This window comes from Syngnathoides biaculeatus, chromosome 5 (genome assembly GCF_019802595.1).
Source record: "Syngnathoides biaculeatus isolate LvHL_M chromosome 5, ASM1980259v1, whole genome shotgun sequence".
NCBI lineage: Eukaryota > Metazoa > Chordata > Actinopteri > Syngnathiformes > Syngnathidae > Syngnathoides > Syngnathoides biaculeatus.
In genome coordinates this window covers 30,988,380-31,006,140 of record NC_084644.1, presented here as the reverse complement: position 1 = coordinate 31,006,140, position 17,761 = coordinate 30,988,380, and the positions used below count along the sequence as shown (strand labels likewise).

The window sequence follows — 17,761 nt, the reverse complement described above, 5'->3', positions numbered from 1 at the left end:
TAATTATGTTGTGCAAGATTGGCTCATGTGGTGATGGTTAGGTACATCAACATATGTTGGCGCTGAGCTATGTCAGCGGCCTAGAATTTTAGCTCACTGGTGTTTCTCTGCATTCTCAAACTGGAGACATGGTCGTGATGCCCCCCCCCCCCCCCCCCAAAAAAAAAAAAAACCCCAAAAACAATCAAACAAACAAACAAACAAATAAATAGATTATGGGATGCTGGCTGCTTGAAATGTAGATCTTGGGGTAAAAATGTTTGGGCACTCCTGATCTAGAACATATTCCCCCATGGCAAGCAAGGCTGAATTGTATCATTCTAATTCCTTTGTAACAGACAGATCTTTTTACACAGATCACAGAAGGTGATATTCATATACAGAAACAACTGTGCTTCCTGTCATCTCCCTTACCTTTAAATCCGGTACGGTGTATATTTTCTTGCCCATGTGTGTCAGTGTGTCACAGCCAATCCTAGCCTAGACTCCCATGTATACTCACTGTATGTATGTCAGAAGATATCCTTGCCCTTTCCAGTAACAGGTTACCCGTCAATAAATGACTGAGTTACATCTGAGGCACCTCAAAGCTGCGACACCGTGTATGAGAATGTGAACAGCCGTGGAGTGTCAGACACATGTCACTGGTGCCACCTAACACCGTCAAACGTGAAGTCACATGCATGACGGGGACACAGCAGATGTGAAACTCATTCAACAAGAAGTGTGCAGTCATGCTCACACCAAGTGGTCTGGCACAGTCCATGGTACAAATCCTTCACACCAGAACTGGAACCAACCCCACTTCTCTGGTACAGTTTGACTCAATGGTGCACATGGTACATCCCAACTGTCTGGCATATGAGGGGACTATTTTCAGTTGATTAATCTCCATAAAATCATCACCCTAAGCCCCTAAGCCCCTAAGTCTACCTCCAAAAAAACTGAACTTCTAACCTTCTTACCCAAACCCTGACCCTAACTCCTGAATGCTACAATCCTACCGTAACCCACTAACACTAACTGCCAACCCCAATGGCCAATTAAAAATCCGAACCCTTTAACCCAAGAGAATAATCATGTGTGTCAACTCCCATTATTCATGTTGAAATCTTGCCATATCTGAAATAATAATGTTGGGATATTGGAAGATTTTTTGTGTTACCAAACATGAAAAAAAAACATTAACCTTGATTTCTGATTTCAAAATTAGTACATAAATTGCATGTGTAAATATGAGAAAGCGATTAATTTTTTTTTTCTGTTTTACAGTCTTTGACAGCTCTCTGAGGCAAACTATAACTCCAATGTGGCCCGTGACAAAAATGAGTTTGACACACCATCATCTTAAGTCCATAACAGGCTAATACTGTACTAATCTCCAACCTTCTAACCTTACCACCCAAAAACTCTAACCAACACAATGTGAATGTGAACAACATAACCTGAACACCATAACCCTAACTCCTAACCCTTATCCCAACCATAACCATGAATTTAGCCCTAGCTTCAGAGGACCCTAACTCTTAACATAAACCAACAAGCCTAACCTTAACCCTACCTCTACAACACAAAAAAAAAAAAACCTCAAGCCTAACGGACTAATCCTAACTTCCAAAATCATCGTAACTCCTCACCCAGAAAAATAACCCTAACCCTAACCCCCCTCGTGTAACTATTTTATGCTACTCCTACAACCCTCGTGAAGATAAGCGGCTCAGAGGATGGATAGATGTTTATGGCTGTTTTTTCTGTATGGAGGGTAATGTTTGTCTGACAATTATTGATTACAATTTGTTCACATCGCTACTGTTCTGCACGACAGTGTTCTTGATGCATACTTTTTGTTACAGTATATATATATATATATATATATTATATATATATATATATATATAAATATACTGTATATTGATCTATAATATTTTAGGACTTAAAATACAGTAAAGGTTTTTTTTAACTTATTTCTTAAAATACATACTCCCAAGTGTCTTCATATAGTTTGTAAACTTCATTGGTGGCTTGTTGCTTTAAATATTGCTGGGAGTGTAGGTAATATATGTCTTTTTCTATCATAAAGGTCTGTCAGGAGTAACCTTTGCTAAAGGTGGGTTAAAGTTTTCATCGAGGCACCTGTCCTGAGTGTTTTTAGAAATCAAATCAGAAATCCTCCAGGTCATCTCATTCAGAAAGGAAAGTTCCGAAACAAAAATGAGAATCCAATAAAGACTTCTATCTCATAACTCTATCACCCTCGCCCTAACTCCCTAACTATAATTCCTAATCCTATCCCCAACAAACACACACAAAAAACCCTTAACTCCTGACCCAAACCCCCAACTCTAGCTCTGAACCCCTAGTCGTTTTTACTCAAAAATATGATTTTTTTTCTCAAACCCCTTCTTGATTGTCAAAATAGTACAACTTTGTCCTTTGCCTGCACCCTCATTGTCATCCTTCTCATCCTCATAGACAGCCGGCCTGTAGGTGTCTCAGCTATGTGTCACGCTTCACATGCCAGGGTAGCGGAGGCCGGGCCGGGTGGACACAGAGCATGTGTTACACCACCACGTATGATGTGCACAGCACTTGTACACATACAGGCACGGGCGCAGGCACAGGCGCTGTGGGTGGCATAGATATGTGTCATAATCACCATCATCCCTGGCTTTGTTCCAGCACATACGCCGTCACCCTGGTGCGATGGAGGAGTTCGTCCAGTGTGGGTTCCCCCCATAGGCAGTTCATCTCGACCATGCCGGATAGCGACGGAATGAACGTTAGGGAAATGAAGACGTTACGAAAAAGCCATGTAATTTTACAAAAAACTATGCCATTTATGGAAAATATCATCTTACCGTATTATGAATGGAATTCAACCTATGTGTATGTTGCTTTTGCTGTATGATTTTTGTTCCTTCTTGCGACAATATTAAATCATCTTGAAGCTTATCAAGATCTCCTAGATGTGTTTTAGTTAAGTTTAACTCTAACAGTAACACACTGACTTTTCTCGTTGTATTATTATAATATAGTATAGTATTGGAGGAGTTGAAGAGGAGTTCAGTGGCTTCAATTTATTTTGGGAGAAATTCCCCAGAATTTCATAAATGGAATTGTGCTGCGGTCGGGCTCGTCTTGTCGGGATGGCTTTATAAATACTGTATAAGCTTTCACACGTGATACTCTGGAAGTGCATTTCTGGGTTTCAAGTGAACGATCCAACCGGACAGCTGCGGCCAAGTCATACAATACTTAACTATGTATATTTATAAGTTGTAATGTAACCGTGGATGAATTTGTCAACAAAATGTGCATTTGAGATGAAAGTATACCGAAGAATGCCCCAATCATTTTATTTCCACCTATGTCTCTCTCTTTCTCTTTCTCTCGTTATAATTTAAGAAAAGCGCTAAAGTTTAATACACTATGCTGCATGTGCAGCATATTGACCCTTAACCCTTCAAGGGCATCCTGTGAGGTCACTACAAATTCTTGGAAACCAAAGTGTTGCCAAGGACTAATCAGAGCTAAACTATTTTTCATTTCTAAATTACAGATATCAGTGAACTGATCAAAGCAAAGCTCATCGTTATATCGAATATTCGTGAGAACTCAGGGCATAAAAGAGTGACAAGAATAACTTGAAAAAGGGCATCTTGGCTACATCCAACCCAAATGATCTTGAAAACTGGCAAATGGACATCAAAGGTTATACTAAAACTCCATTATTTATCCTGGATTTCTCATTGAGGACTTCTTTGCCAGTTACCCTGGGAAGCCTGGTAGGATACTTGGAGGTGTCTGTTGTTACTGGTACTGTGATGGTCCATGGCCTGCATTTCCTCTTTTGGAACTTGGGTGGCGCCGTGTCTCTCATCTCGCCCTCTCCTCGTGCAATCAGGCAGCACTGATTGCTACCTGTAAAACCCATCAAGTTCTACAGCCTTCGCCAGAGTCTTGATGCTTGTTTTGGACTCACTGGCCGACTCTCCTACTGGTTTTGTGACACGATATTATCATCCTATAACCCTCATCTGTACTCATCTGATTTTGTTCTTCTGCGTCTCCAGTTTTCCTTCCGTGCCTTCCCCGTCTCGCTGAGAGCTCCAGCCACGCCGCCGAGCCATGCCACCTGCTCAAGTTCCAGCTTACTACTCGCTCCTTGTTCCTAATGACCGCCACCTCACCTTGGATACCTTACCCTGTGACAAGATACAATAAACCATTCTTAATCTACTCCCCACATCTCAGTTTGGTCTTGGGTCCAGTTAACATCCCACTACACTCTGTGACACTTGTGAAAATATTTCATCATTTTATATTCATTCATCCATCCATTTTCTATTTTGCTGGAGCTTATCCCAGCTATGTTTGGGCGGGAGGTGGTGAACACCCTGAACTGGTCGTCAGCCAATTGCAGGTTACGTACAAACAAACAACCATTCGCACTTCCATTCATATCCATCCATTACCGGCAATTTAGAGTCTTCAGCTAATCTACCCTGCATGTTTTTGGCATGTGGGAGGAAACTGGATAACCTGGAGAAAACCCACGGAGGCACAAGGAAAACATGCAAACTCCACACAAGAGGGGCTGAGATTTGAACACCAGTTCTGAGAACTGTGAGGCAGATAAGTTAAGCAGTCATCCACCATACCGCCTCCATTATCTATATATTTCAAATAATTTTTAATGGCATGGGACTCTTGAGCGGTTACTTTCAGAAGATGCATCCATAAAGGCCTCTTTATACTTGCGTGTGCGGCAACAGCGCTGACGTCACTGTTGTTATCCTGCGTGTTGTTTGCCTTGAGCACAACTCACGTGTGCAGTTTTGAAAGTATGAGGCAGTTATTTGATCAGATCGATCAAGGTAGCGGCAACGTAGGTGGTATGTGGAGCATGGAGGAAGGGTGAGTAAGTGAACACAGCATGTGACTAAAAACGAACCAATCACGAGAGATGATCCTCATGGCTTTCTCTGCACAGCAATTTTTTTGTGTGTACATAGAGGTACTGCACAGGGCAATGCATAGGTCACGTTATTCAATACGCCATTATTGACCACTCAATCATGGTAGTATAAAAAAGTTGTAAAAACCTAACATCAAACACTAAACATTAGCTCCTGAAGATCCTAACTTCTAACCAAAACACTGCCTTGACTCCAAATCGGAAACTGTGACCCCAAACACTCAAACTCTAGCTCTAGATAAAGCGCTAATCCCCTAACCCTAAAAATTTAACTTTAACATCTAATACTCGCCCATTTAGCCTACCTCCCGAACACCTTAATCCCAATCTCAACCCCCTAAACATCCAAACTCCTCACTGTCCCAACACAAAGAGGCAAAGTACACAGTTGAGTTTTTCCCCACGCTATGCCCTTGAGAAAAATTCTATTTGAGAGCGGTGTCGTGGTGACCTCGGAAGGCGCATCAGATGAGAGAGGAGATGGTGGAATTCTTTCAGACCAACCAGTGGGAAAGGCCTCCAGAATACTTTCCAATTAGCTGTGATGCAAGGACTTCCAAAAATGAGAACGCTTGCAACGAGGCGTCGTCCTTGCCCAGTCCCCCTCGGCAAATGTAAAAAAAAAGTCCACTGTGAAAAGACTTTAAATCCCCCACATTGCCAACCATTACTTCAAAGCCCCCTTAACTCTCGAACACCCGTTTTCCCAACAAAATCTGTCAACCCTACCTCTTAATTACCTAACCCTAATGCTAACGGGAATCTTGACCCCAAACATCTCTGTAGTTTAGCTCACCTGATTTTATTTTCATAGCATTGTAAAAAAAAAAAAAATACAAAGAAGAAGAATTTATTTCTAAATTGAAAAGTACAACTTTATTCTTGACTGCAGGGTCAAGGGTTGGTATGTCTGCCCCACAGTTATGAAGTAACTGGTTGAAATCTTGGCTCTGGCCTTCGTGTGTGGAGTTTTGACGTTTTGCTTGTGCTTGTGTGGGTTTTCTGTGGCCTTCCTTTCACATTCCAAAAATCACCCAAAACTCGAAATTGTCTCTTGGTGTGAATGTGACCATCAATGCTTGTCTATATGTGACCTGAAATTGGCTACCGGTGTACCCCACCTCTTGACCAAAATCAGATGGGATACATTCACCCTCGACTCTAATGAGGACATGCACTATACAACATGGATGAATGTACTTGAAGGATCCGAGGAAAGGTGTAAATGGCTGGGAATAAAGCCTCACTGTGTCAGTGGTAGCAGACGTCAGTGTGCCAGCTGTCGCTTTAACCAGAATGGCTGCCAGTGTGTGTGTGTGTGTTTGTGTTATATTGGTGCCAGTGAGAGACAGTGATGAAGTGCCACTAGACAGATCAGGTTTCCCTCCCCCCGAACACACGTGTGCGTGTTTGCGTTTGTGTGGGTGCATGTTTTAAAAGTTGTGTGTGTTTGCCGCTGACTCACAATTTGACCTCTTGCCTTCCTCACAAAGTGGCACATAGAAGAGTTGTTTATGGATTAAAATGAAGCCGCAACCCTCATGTTGAATGTGTGTGACCACCGGAGATGTTCAAATACTGGATTCAGTAAATTTTGGCCAGGGCTACAGAACCTTAGATCCCCTATAGCCCATGAATTATGATCTTAAAGGGCCACTGTCATGAAATGCATGATTTTTAGTACGTTAATAATGAAAAAACGGCAGCTGACATGGACCCATGCCTTTTTTCACCACAAAACATGATTTTGACACATATGTATTTTTGTAACTCCCGCCATGAAAATCCTCTCGAGGGATTTGTTTTCAAGAAGAAGCAGGAAGTGATACAGAACAGGACTGCCCTCAAGTGGACTCGTTTGTTTTTATTAGTTTTACCTCCGGGAATCTCGTTGTTCCTTCATGTTAGCCAAAATGCCGGCTCTTTGCATTGCTGGACATTGCTCGAACACTCGAGAGGATGGACTTACCCTTCATAAGTTTGCGAGAGACCGTGAAAAATGGATTGCACGGGTGCAGAGGATGAGAGCTTTGTGGGTTCCAAATGACAGGTAGGTGTGTGTACAGCTACTAAAAAAACAACAATAGTTGGGGGCGGGGGGGCGTAATCCACAAATCAGTGTTGCTAAATGTGTCGATGTGCGCATCGGAAGGCTTCTGTGCCGCAGCCGCTGAATGACGGCCTCCACAGGCCTTGTGGATCGCTACCGGCCTTAGCCGGCCTAATCGGCCGGGGTAGCTCGTTGCCTTAGTGGCTCATGTCCGCCGCGGAAGTGGATATTTATCATCGCTGCACGGAGGTGGATAGGGCGGAGAGGTGGTTTGGCCGTGATCGCATGTCATCTAAATATGGCTCAAAACGTTACTTCACTCGGTTGTGTGGTGTTCTCCTTTTCGAAAAGAGCTTCCGTGTCAGAAGGGCCGTGTTCGTCTCCCATAGTAGGGTCCACCGCGTGTTTTCAATGGCGAATGTCCGGGGTGACATCATGGCATACAGCCCATATGGGAACCACCTTGGATGTCTTCGAATGACACTTCACAACTTTGCGCATGGATGACACGCTCTCTGCTCATATTTATTTTTTCGTATAGACATTGAAGTGAATAATGTTATATGTATTTTTCATTTCAATATCTATTTTTTTAATGTTTATAGGGATGACACTACACCTTTAAAGCTCAACTAACATCCATATATACATTTTAAAATTAGATATTGTTATGAAAAATATATAGAATATTATTGACTTCAATGTCTATATGGAAAAAAAATGAGCAGAGAGCATGTCATGCATACGGAAAGTTGCAGAAGTCTCACTCGACATCCCAGTGGCAGCCATATTGCCTGGGACGTCATTTGCAAATGTCATACTGGGACAGTCGTCATTGAGAAGACGCTGTGCCACAAGAGATTTTCGGATTTTTCCGACGCCAATTCTGACACGGAAGCTCTTTTCGAAGAAGAGAACATCTCACAATCGAGTGAAATCGTTTTGAGCCATATTTAGAAGATATGCGGATCATTTCTAACTAAAAACAGACTCCCCGACACTGATCAGACACTGGTGGCCAGTGGGGGGGGGAGCTCCTTTCTCCTGCCCCACACGGCCAAACCACCTCCCTGTCCGATCCACCTCCGCGGCGACCAATACCAACCCCGGTGGCGATGTACAAAACCTGGCCCGCTGGCGATAAAAATGGTGGCCCGCCCCTGACTTATGTACTTTATTATGTTATTATGACGCGGATCTTTTGTTATGTTCTGAGAGAAGGATTACGTCGTCGCCTGCAACTATTATTATTTTTAATAGCTCTATACACACCAAGCTGTCATTTAGAACCCACAAAGCTCTCGTCCTTTGCACCTGTGCAATCGATTTTTCATGACGAACCGGGTCTTTTGGAAAAGTGTGAAGAGTGAATCCATCCTCCCGTGTGTTTGACCAAATACAAAGAGCTGGCATTTTGGCTAACACGATGGAAAAAAACAAGTAATTTTTTGCCGGTACAATAGGTATAAACCAGTATAAACACTCGACCCCGCTACTGGTTCTTCTCCAACACAAATGCCTCGAGAGGATTTTCATGGCGGGAGATGCAAAAATCCATACTTGACAACATCCTGATGTGTGGTGAAAAAAACATATGGGTCCATTCTGGCTGTATTTTTTTTTATTATGATTAAAAATATACTAAAAATCATGCTTTACGTGTCAGTAGACCTTTCATCACAGGATTTTTTGTTAGAGCTGGCTAACCGCCATTCTCGTATTTCCGCAAACGCCATTAATTCCCCTGTACCAATAGGAAACGCGTTCCGGGTCACGTGCCAACAAAATCCGCGCCGCTCATGCAAGCAACCCTGTATTTACAATACGAAACCAATTGCTGATTTGCTGCTTGTTTCATGCTTCTTTACTCCAGGTCATGGAAAATCTCGACGAGATGGACGAATCAATCTTTGTCTCACCACTTGGGAAACACAGACGTCGGCAGCCAGAGAATTCCACCCGTTTTAAGGATAACCAAGCTTGATATAGCCGAGATGGTAAAACTCAGAGGATCGCTTGTCGACACAACAATGCATCGTGCGCGGGCGCAACCTTGACCGAAAATGCAGCACCTTTATTCAACAAAAGATCAAGTGGAGCAGGATGCAAGAATTTGATTGAATCTCAACATAACAAAAGTCAAGCGTCGTTGGGCTGAAGTTGCGGACGTACACAAACAACGAGCGAGAGATCGTGGTGTGTACGGTTGAAACCTTGACCGAAAAAGCAGCAGTTATATTCAAAAAAGGTAAAGTAGAGCAGGATGCGAGAATTGTATTGACTCTCAACATAACAAAAGTCAAGCATCATAAGCCAGACGTAGCGGACGTATACATAGAACGAGAAAGGGATCTCACGATCAAGTACAGTCTGCTCAAGGAAGACAAGACAAAGGTTCCAGTTTGCCAAGCAACATTTTCTTTATAATATTTTGTTGTGCTCTTTCTACAATTCAATTATTAATCAGTTATTGATTTCTTATTGCTAATATTGCATTGCTCTTATCATGAAAGGTAGATATTTTGAAATCATCGCGATGTGAGCAATGATTCTCATCCCCCAACTATTTTACAGTTGTAAAAAAAAAAATCATTCACATTTTTGTATGTTGTCGTTGAAAAAAAAAAAGTTAGTATCACTATTATTAATCTTTATCAGAATAGTGGAAGCACAGTATACCAGCTGGAAAGCGTTGGCCTCACAGTTCTCAATCTCAGACCCGCCACTGTGGAGTTTTTATGTTCTCCCCCGTGCCTGCGTGAGTTGCCTCTCATATCCCAAAAACAACATTATACAACATTAATCGGGCACTCTAAATTGTCCCTAGGTGTGATTGTGAGTGCAGCTATTTGTCTCTATGTGCCCTGCAATTGGCTGGCAACCAGTTCAGGGTATACCCTGCCTCCTGCCCGTTGACATCTGGGATAAGCTCCAGCACTCCCTGTGACCCTTGTGAGGATAAGCGGCAAAGAAAATGGATGAATAGTCAGAATAATCCCAAAAATCGCGGTGGGGCTCAGAACACAGAATAACAGAATGTGAGAAAGGAAATCTTTTACATTTCCTGGTCGGAAATATCTCCCATTGGACTTGACCGTTGCAAAAATCTATAGAATGTTTAATGAGGGTGGCACGGTGGGGCAACTGGTTAGAGCGTTGGCGTCACAGTTCTGAGGACCGGGGTTCAAATCCCGGCCTCCCCCTGTGTGGAGTTTGCATGTTCTCCCTGTGCCTGCATGGGTTTTCTCTGGGCACTCCGGTTTCCTCCCACATCCCAAAAACATGTAACATTAATTGGACACTCTAAATTGCCCCTAGGTGTGATTGCGAGTGTGGCTGTTGTCTGTCCCCATGTGCCCTGCGATTGGCTGGCAAGCAGTTCAGGGTGTACCCCACCTCCAGCTCAATGACAGTTCGGAGAGGCTCCAGCAATTCCGCAATCTTTGTGAGGATAAGCGGCGAAGAAAATGGATGGATGTACCTGAACATTTTTCTTGAAAAAAATATATGTGGCCAGTTGTTGCCAATTCAACCCCTCATTCCCATATAAAGTACCACAAACACATTTTAACATTACTGGTCAAAACATTATCAATTTGAACATGTTTTAATTTTAGAGAGGACAAAGCCAGATCTACCCGAGTCACCGTGGTGATAGGATCACACGATGGCCGTAGTTGGTGCATGACTCAACGTGGAGGTGGCTGCGTGCGTGCATTTGTGTGCACGCTGTCACACCAGAACACACATACACACGCACTCCAGCTTCATCCTACCTAATAATCCACCTACTGTGACACGCGGAGGCAAAGAGGAGGAGGAGGAGGAGGAGGTGGAAGAAGAGGAGGAATGATAGTTAACAAGCGAGGGATGAGTTGGGGAAGAATACAAAAAAGGAGCTAAGAAACATTGATTCCTATGGTTTAGTTCGAGTTACAAAGCATTATATGCTAGCTCGTATGGCCTTCTCTATACCTCTGGCTGCTGGTGTAGTATTTCCCCAGAGGGTGCGCTTTAAAGACTTTTGTTTTTTTAATGCCACCTTGGCTGCATTGGGGTACGTCTCCAAAGCTGATACAGTTCTTCTTAAAGGTGTCATCCCTATAAACATTCTAAAATAGATATTGAAATGAAGAATACATTATTCACTTCAATGTCCATACGAAAAAATAAATATGACCAGAGAGCGCGTCATCTATGCGCAAAGTTGCGGAAGTGTCATTCTACGACATCCAAGTGGTCGCCATATTGGCTGAATCTACTGTCCGTGACGTCACCCTGGACATTTGCCATTGAAAACACGCTGTGTCCCCTACTGTAGGACACGCCCCTTCTGACACGGTAGCTCTTTTGGAAGAAAACATCTCACAACCGAATAAAGTGTCTGGGGCAATATTACCCTATTGTTTCGAGCCGTATTTATATGACATGCCGATCACAGGACAAACCACCTCCCTGCCGTATACACGCGCGCGCGGCGGTGATAAACGCCCACTTCCGCGGCGGACATGAGCTACCGCAGCAATGAGCAACCACGGCCGACAAGGCCTGCGGAGACCATCCTTTAGTGGCTGCTGCATGGAAGCCTTCCGATGTGCACATTGACACATTTAGCAACCCTGACTTACGAATTACGTCCCCCCCTCAACTATTGGTTTTGTTTTTTTGTTTTTTTTTAGTAGCTGTATACACACCTACCTTTGGAACCCACGAAGTTCTCGTCCTTTGGACACGTGCAATTCATTTTTCACGACGAACCGGGTGTCTTGCAAACTTATGAAGGGTAATTCGGTTCTCCCGAGTGTTCAAGCAATGTTCAGCAATGCAACGAGCCAGCATTTTGGCTAACACAAAGGAACAACGAGCTACCTTCCCGGAGGTAAAACTAATAGAAACAAATGAGTCCACTTGATGGCGGTCCTGTCCTGTACGTCACTTCCTGCTTCTTCTCGAAAACAAATCCCTTGAGAGGATTTTCATGGCGGGAGTTACAAAAAGTTTTGTTTGTGGTGAAAAAACGCATGGGTCCATATCGGCTGCCGTTTTTTCATTAAAAACATACTAAAAATCATGCATTTCATGACAGCGGCACTTTAAATCCTAGCTTTGTGCTACATTTACGCCGGATGTAACGAGTCTGTTCTCTAAGGGTCATCTTTGTCAGCTGGCCACTCCTGGGAAGGTCTGTCACTGTTCTATCGTTTTTCCATTTGAGGTGAATGGCTCTCACTGTGGTTCGCTGGAATGTTAACGCTTTTGTCATGACTTTTCTAACTCTTTCCAGACAAATAGATATTTTATTTCTCAGCATCACTTTATTTCTTGACGGTTCCTGAATTAGTTCATTTTGCTGCAGTTTTTTTTTTTTTTTAGCTCTTTATTTGACTTTGTCAGACAGGTTCAGGTACAGTAATCTCATAATTGGGGGTGTTCAATGGAAAGTTACCAAAAGTTGTAATTAGCCACAATTACTGGAATGAATGATTTCCCAAGGTGGGCAGTTAATAAAAAAAAACTATTTAAAAAATACCTTAATAAATGAAATCACCATTTCTCAATAGCATTTAAAAATCACTTGGGCCCAAATATGTATGATATTTACATTTGTTTGATGATCTTAAACATTAAAGTGGGGAAACTATGCTAAATATAAGAACTTGATAAGGTGCCAAATACTTTTTGGCAGCACTATATGTATGATGATACTACTTGTATGTCGTACAAAAGCTTTGTTTGTCCCCACTTCCTGCAGCCTATGCAGAAAAGCGGCGCTTGTGCACACTTGCAACCCAGCCACACGTTTTAGCGTCACCACGACTTTGTGGTTTTCTTTCACATTTTGGTGCTGGTATTTCCGTTTTCTTTGATGTGAACTGCACTAAGCAGCAGGGGAATTATTTTATATTCAGTTTGTATACTGTACATATATTAAATATACTAAAATTATGTAAAGATAAAAAATAATGCATGCTGGGAGCATGTAAATAGCATTTGAAGCAGATGTTTTGTGACAGTTATTTCTCTAGTTATTCCTTTATTAGTTTTTGTGCTATTTATGCTTTTCTGTTTGCTGTGGAGTGATAATTTGAGTTTCGACGTGACACTGTAAGTGTGTACTACATTGTCAGTAACTCCCTGCCTACACAGGCAATATGTCAGCAATGTAAGCTTCTTCTGCTTACAGATGTGTCATGAGCGCCATCATTGGGTAGCTTACATACACGCTTAAGCACGTGTTGGCATGGACGCTAACGATGTAGCCAGTGTGTTTAAGTGTACTGCATTGGACAAGTCACACAACAATTGTGCACATAAGCTAAGGTGTCCATTTTGGAGGAAATTTAAGACTTTTAAAGCTCCAATGTCATGAAATGCATGATTTCTAGTATGTTATTAATGAATTGCGATGGACCCATCCATTTTTTTCACCACAAAACATGATTTTGACGCATATGTATTTTTGTAATTCCCGCCATGAAAATCCTCTCGAGGGATTTGTTTTCGAGAAGAAGCAGGAAGTGACGAAAAGGACAGCGACGCCCCCAAGCGGACTCGTTTGTTTCCATTAGTTTTACCTCCGGGAAGGTAGCTAGTTGTTCCTTCATGTTAGCCAAACAGCCGGCTCGTTGTATAGCTGGATATTGCTCGAACACTCAGGAGGATGGATTCGCTCTTCACACTTTTCCAAAAAACCCGGTTCGTTGTGAATCGAGATCTTCGTGGGTTCCAAATGACAGCTAGGTGTGTATATAGCTACTAAAAAAATAATAGTTGGGGGGGCGTAATCCGTAAATCAGGGTTGCTAAATGTGTCGATGAGCCACACTGGCTGAAGCAGTGATCGGCGGATGGTGGCCGAGGTGGCTCATCTCCGCCGTGGAGCTGGATCGGACAGGGAGACGGTTTGGCTGTGCTGTCATCGTTGCTCGCATGCGGCATTGTTTATACCCGGCACGGAGGTGGATAGGACGGGGAGGCGGTTTGGCTGCGGCATCGTCGTCGCTCGCGGCGGCGTTGTTCATCACCGCCCTGGAGGTGGATCGGACGAGGAGGTGGTTTGGTGGCAGCGTCGTCGTCGCCTGCGGGTGACGTCATCGTTCCTCGTGGCCGCGGCCACCGCTGTTCATCGCCGCAGCGAAGGTGGATCGGGCACGGAGGTGGTTTGGCCGCATGCGGTTTGGCTGTGAGCCGCATATCATCTAAATATGGCTCAAAACGATAGGGTAATATTGCCCGGTCACTTCACTCAGTTGTGAAATGTTCTCTTCTTCGAAAAGAGCTTCCGTGTCAGAAGGGGCGTGTTCGTCTCCCATGGTAGGCGGCACAGCATGTTTTCAGTGGCGAATGTCCCAGTGTGACGTCACGGACAGAAGATGCAGCCAATATGGCTACCACTTGGATGTTGAATGAGACTTCCACAACTTCGCGCATGGATAACGCGCTCTCCGCTCATATCTATTTTTTTCGTATAGACATTGAAGTGAATTATGTTATATGTATTTTTCATTACAATATCTATTTTAGAATGTTTACAGGCATGACACTTGACCTTTAAGTGCAATTTATCATTGTAAAAATATGGTACATATCATACATTGGCATATTAATACTGCAGCCATTATTCATGCATTTTCATTATTCGCCAGAGTGTAAGGAACCCCCGAGAATACTGGGAACACTATATATTTATACATACATACATACATTCTTTAGCAGGTGTATGGACACACAAAAAAATAATTAGGATAACATCTTCATTTGAGATGTCGAAAAGTGTTTGCAGCTCTCTTTTCCATGGAAACCGGGTCGAAATGGCTCTTTGAGTGTTTGAGGTTGCCAACCCCTGGTCTTGATCATTTAAAGCTACACTGACTCTTGAAGTAACCCAACACTGTTGACCTTCTGTATGTTCACAATTACTGTAGTGAAGTCAAGTTATCACTGACTGAACTTAATGTGCATGCTGGTACACTTGAGGCATGCGAGAAGGCGGTGAAGTGAGAGTCCTGTCTTGTAAATGAAGATGGAACGAGTTCAAGGAACAGCTGAGCGGCCTAACGTTACAAGAATGCGGCGGGCACACAAGAAGCAACTGTTCCGCTTGGTGTGGCTTACGGGGCCTTTTCTGCACCCACTTTATTACGCTTTAATTAAACTCTGACGTCCCCATCTCTTCCTCTTGAGCTTTTTAGTTGATGAATTTCTGGTCGGGTTTCATCAAATGCTCTCAAGGACTGTAGACAGCACACGAGCCATAGGTTGAAAACATTGATGAGGTTTAATTGGACATTAGCTGGCCAAAATGGCACTAGGCATGGAAAAGTCATTATTGGTAAGACACATTTTAGTTCGTAGTGTGCTTGGACTTACCAGTACATAGACTTTAAGATGCATGTCAAGGATATTGAATAACTGTTCAAACAGCTTTCCATACTGAAAGGAACCACAGGTGTTCCTGGTGAGTGATGACACGATTCCTATTTAAATCATTAAACCGGCAGGCGTGTCGGTGTCAGCACAGAATGAAACATGTCCTCCTCGGACACGCGAGCTTCCTACATTCCTTCACTAATTTCAGCCACATCCTAAAGCTCAGGTCAAAGATAGAATACGAGCCAACACATCTTCCCCATCATACACAATACTAATTTTAAGTGAAGCAAGACATCCATCTTAAGACACTGAAGGACTCACAGAAATGCACACAAGCCGATGTCGTCAGTCATCATTGTGGCTCAAACAGCCGCCGTGAATCCTGCTCCCGAGCTCTCTGAAAGTTGGAGAAAAAGTAGCAAACATTCGACAGGTGGACAAAAGTTTCAAGAAAGCCCAATTTCAAAAACTTGAAATTTCACTTGAAAGCCCCATATAACAAATTTGGAGTAGTTTATGTGTGATGCAGATTTTCCCAACAAACACCAAATAGAATAATTAAAAAATAATAAAAAGTCTTATTGATGTGCAACCTCATAGGTGGTGAATTACCAGGGGTCAGTTGTCCAGCTGTGGTTGGCGCAGTCGTGGTGGTTCAGGTGTCGTGATGGGTACAGGCGACGCTGATGCCGTCACATAGCGCCCCCCTCTCCAGTGCCCCTGACATTGCGCCTCCAGGCGGTGTCTGACCCAAAAGCCCATGTCCTTGCTGTTGCAGGTCAACAGGAAATGAAATGCCATTAATCCCTTTCGGCCTTGATCAAGAAAAACATGACTACATTCCACAAAAACATCCATCCATCCGTTTTCTTTGCCGCTTATCCTCACGAGGGTCTTGGGGAGTGCCTGAGCCTATCCCAGCTGTAAACGGGCAGGAGGCGGGGTTCATCCTGAACTGGTTGCCAGCCAATCGCAGGGCACATTGAGACAAACAGCCACACTCGCAAACACACCGAGGGGCAATTTAGAATGTCCAATAAATGTTGCATGTTTTTGGGATGTGGGAGGAAACCGGAGTGCCTGGAGAAAAACCACGCAGGCATGGGGAGAACATGCAAACTCCACACAGGTGGGGCTGGGATTGAACCTGAGTCCTCAGAACTGTGAGGCCAGTGCTTTCCAGCTGCTCCACCGTGTCGCCTGCAAAGACATTACAGTATGTTATTGTGACATTTTTATCATGACAAAATCCATACTGGCCATTGGCCCAGCAGTATATGGGGATGGGTGTCCAGCTTGCATGAGACGGGACCAGCCCGTAAAGCTTGGCAAAACAAAAAATATTAGGGACCTGGTCACAGTTTTAAATAATGAAATCATATGACATGTTTAATTTCTAACATTCCTAATGGTGAACTTAGAAAAGTCTTAATGTTACAAAGGGGAAAAAAATGTTCTGAAGAAAAATATCATGAGGAATAATTACTTAATTAGTAAATTATTGGAAAGAATATTTATCACAAAATGACATCAAAATGTTCTAAGGAAAACTAAGTCTAAATCTCATGATAAATGTTGGAGTGTGATGAGAATATAAGACTCAAATGTTAATTTTCCAAGAAAATGTAAGAACATTTTTGTTTTATGACAATTGTTTTCAATTTTGAAAAAGCATTTAACATTTTTTAAAATTCATTTTAGCAAGTAATTGGTTAATTTGTTGTACATGATGTGTTTGAAATGGTATTCATTTTATGAAAGATTTAGTAAACGGAGAGAGAACAAAAAGGTTATCCAGAGAGATACTGCCACCTAGCGGCATTTTAATCGTGAGGCTGTAACTATTAAGAGACATTTACTTCATTTTCTGGTAACCAGACGGCACAGTGTACGACTGGTCAGCACATCTTCCTCACAGTTCTGAGGACCAGGGTTCAAATTCTGGCCCTGTCTGTGTGGAGAGACAATGCTCTCCTGCGTGGGTTTTCACTGGGTACTCCGGTTCCCTCCCACATCCCCAAAACATCCTCAGTAGGTTATTTGATGACTGTTTCTATGTATGATTGGGTGGTGACCAGTTGAGGGTGTGCCCCACCTCTCCCCCGAAGTTAGCTGGGATAGGCTTCACCATGCTTGCGACCCTGATGAGGACAAGTGGTAAAGAAAAATGAATGAATGAATGAATGAATGAATGAATGAATGAATGAATGAATGAATGAATGAATGAATGAATGAATGAATGAATGAATGAATGTCTGGTACCCTTCAGTGGTAGCAACACACATGTATGAGCACAAACACACTTGCACACAGACACGCACACACACACACACAGGACAGTTGATGATGTGCATCATTCTA

At 43.0% G+C, this 17,761-nt stretch overlaps 1 long non-coding RNA gene across 1 annotated transcript; it reads right to left on the bottom strand.

The window, feature by feature from the left end:
* Positions 1–3,794: 3,794 nt before the first annotated feature.
* LOC133500760 (uncharacterized) lies at positions 3,795–16,161 on the bottom strand. Its single transcript, XR_009795028.1, has 3 exons — positions 16,013–16,161; positions 15,722–15,797; positions 3,795–4,205 (listed from the first exon to the last, which is right to left on the bottom strand). It is a non-coding gene; the product is annotated as an uncharacterized LOC133500760 (long non-coding RNA).
* Positions 16,162–17,761: the final 1,600 nt, after the last annotated feature.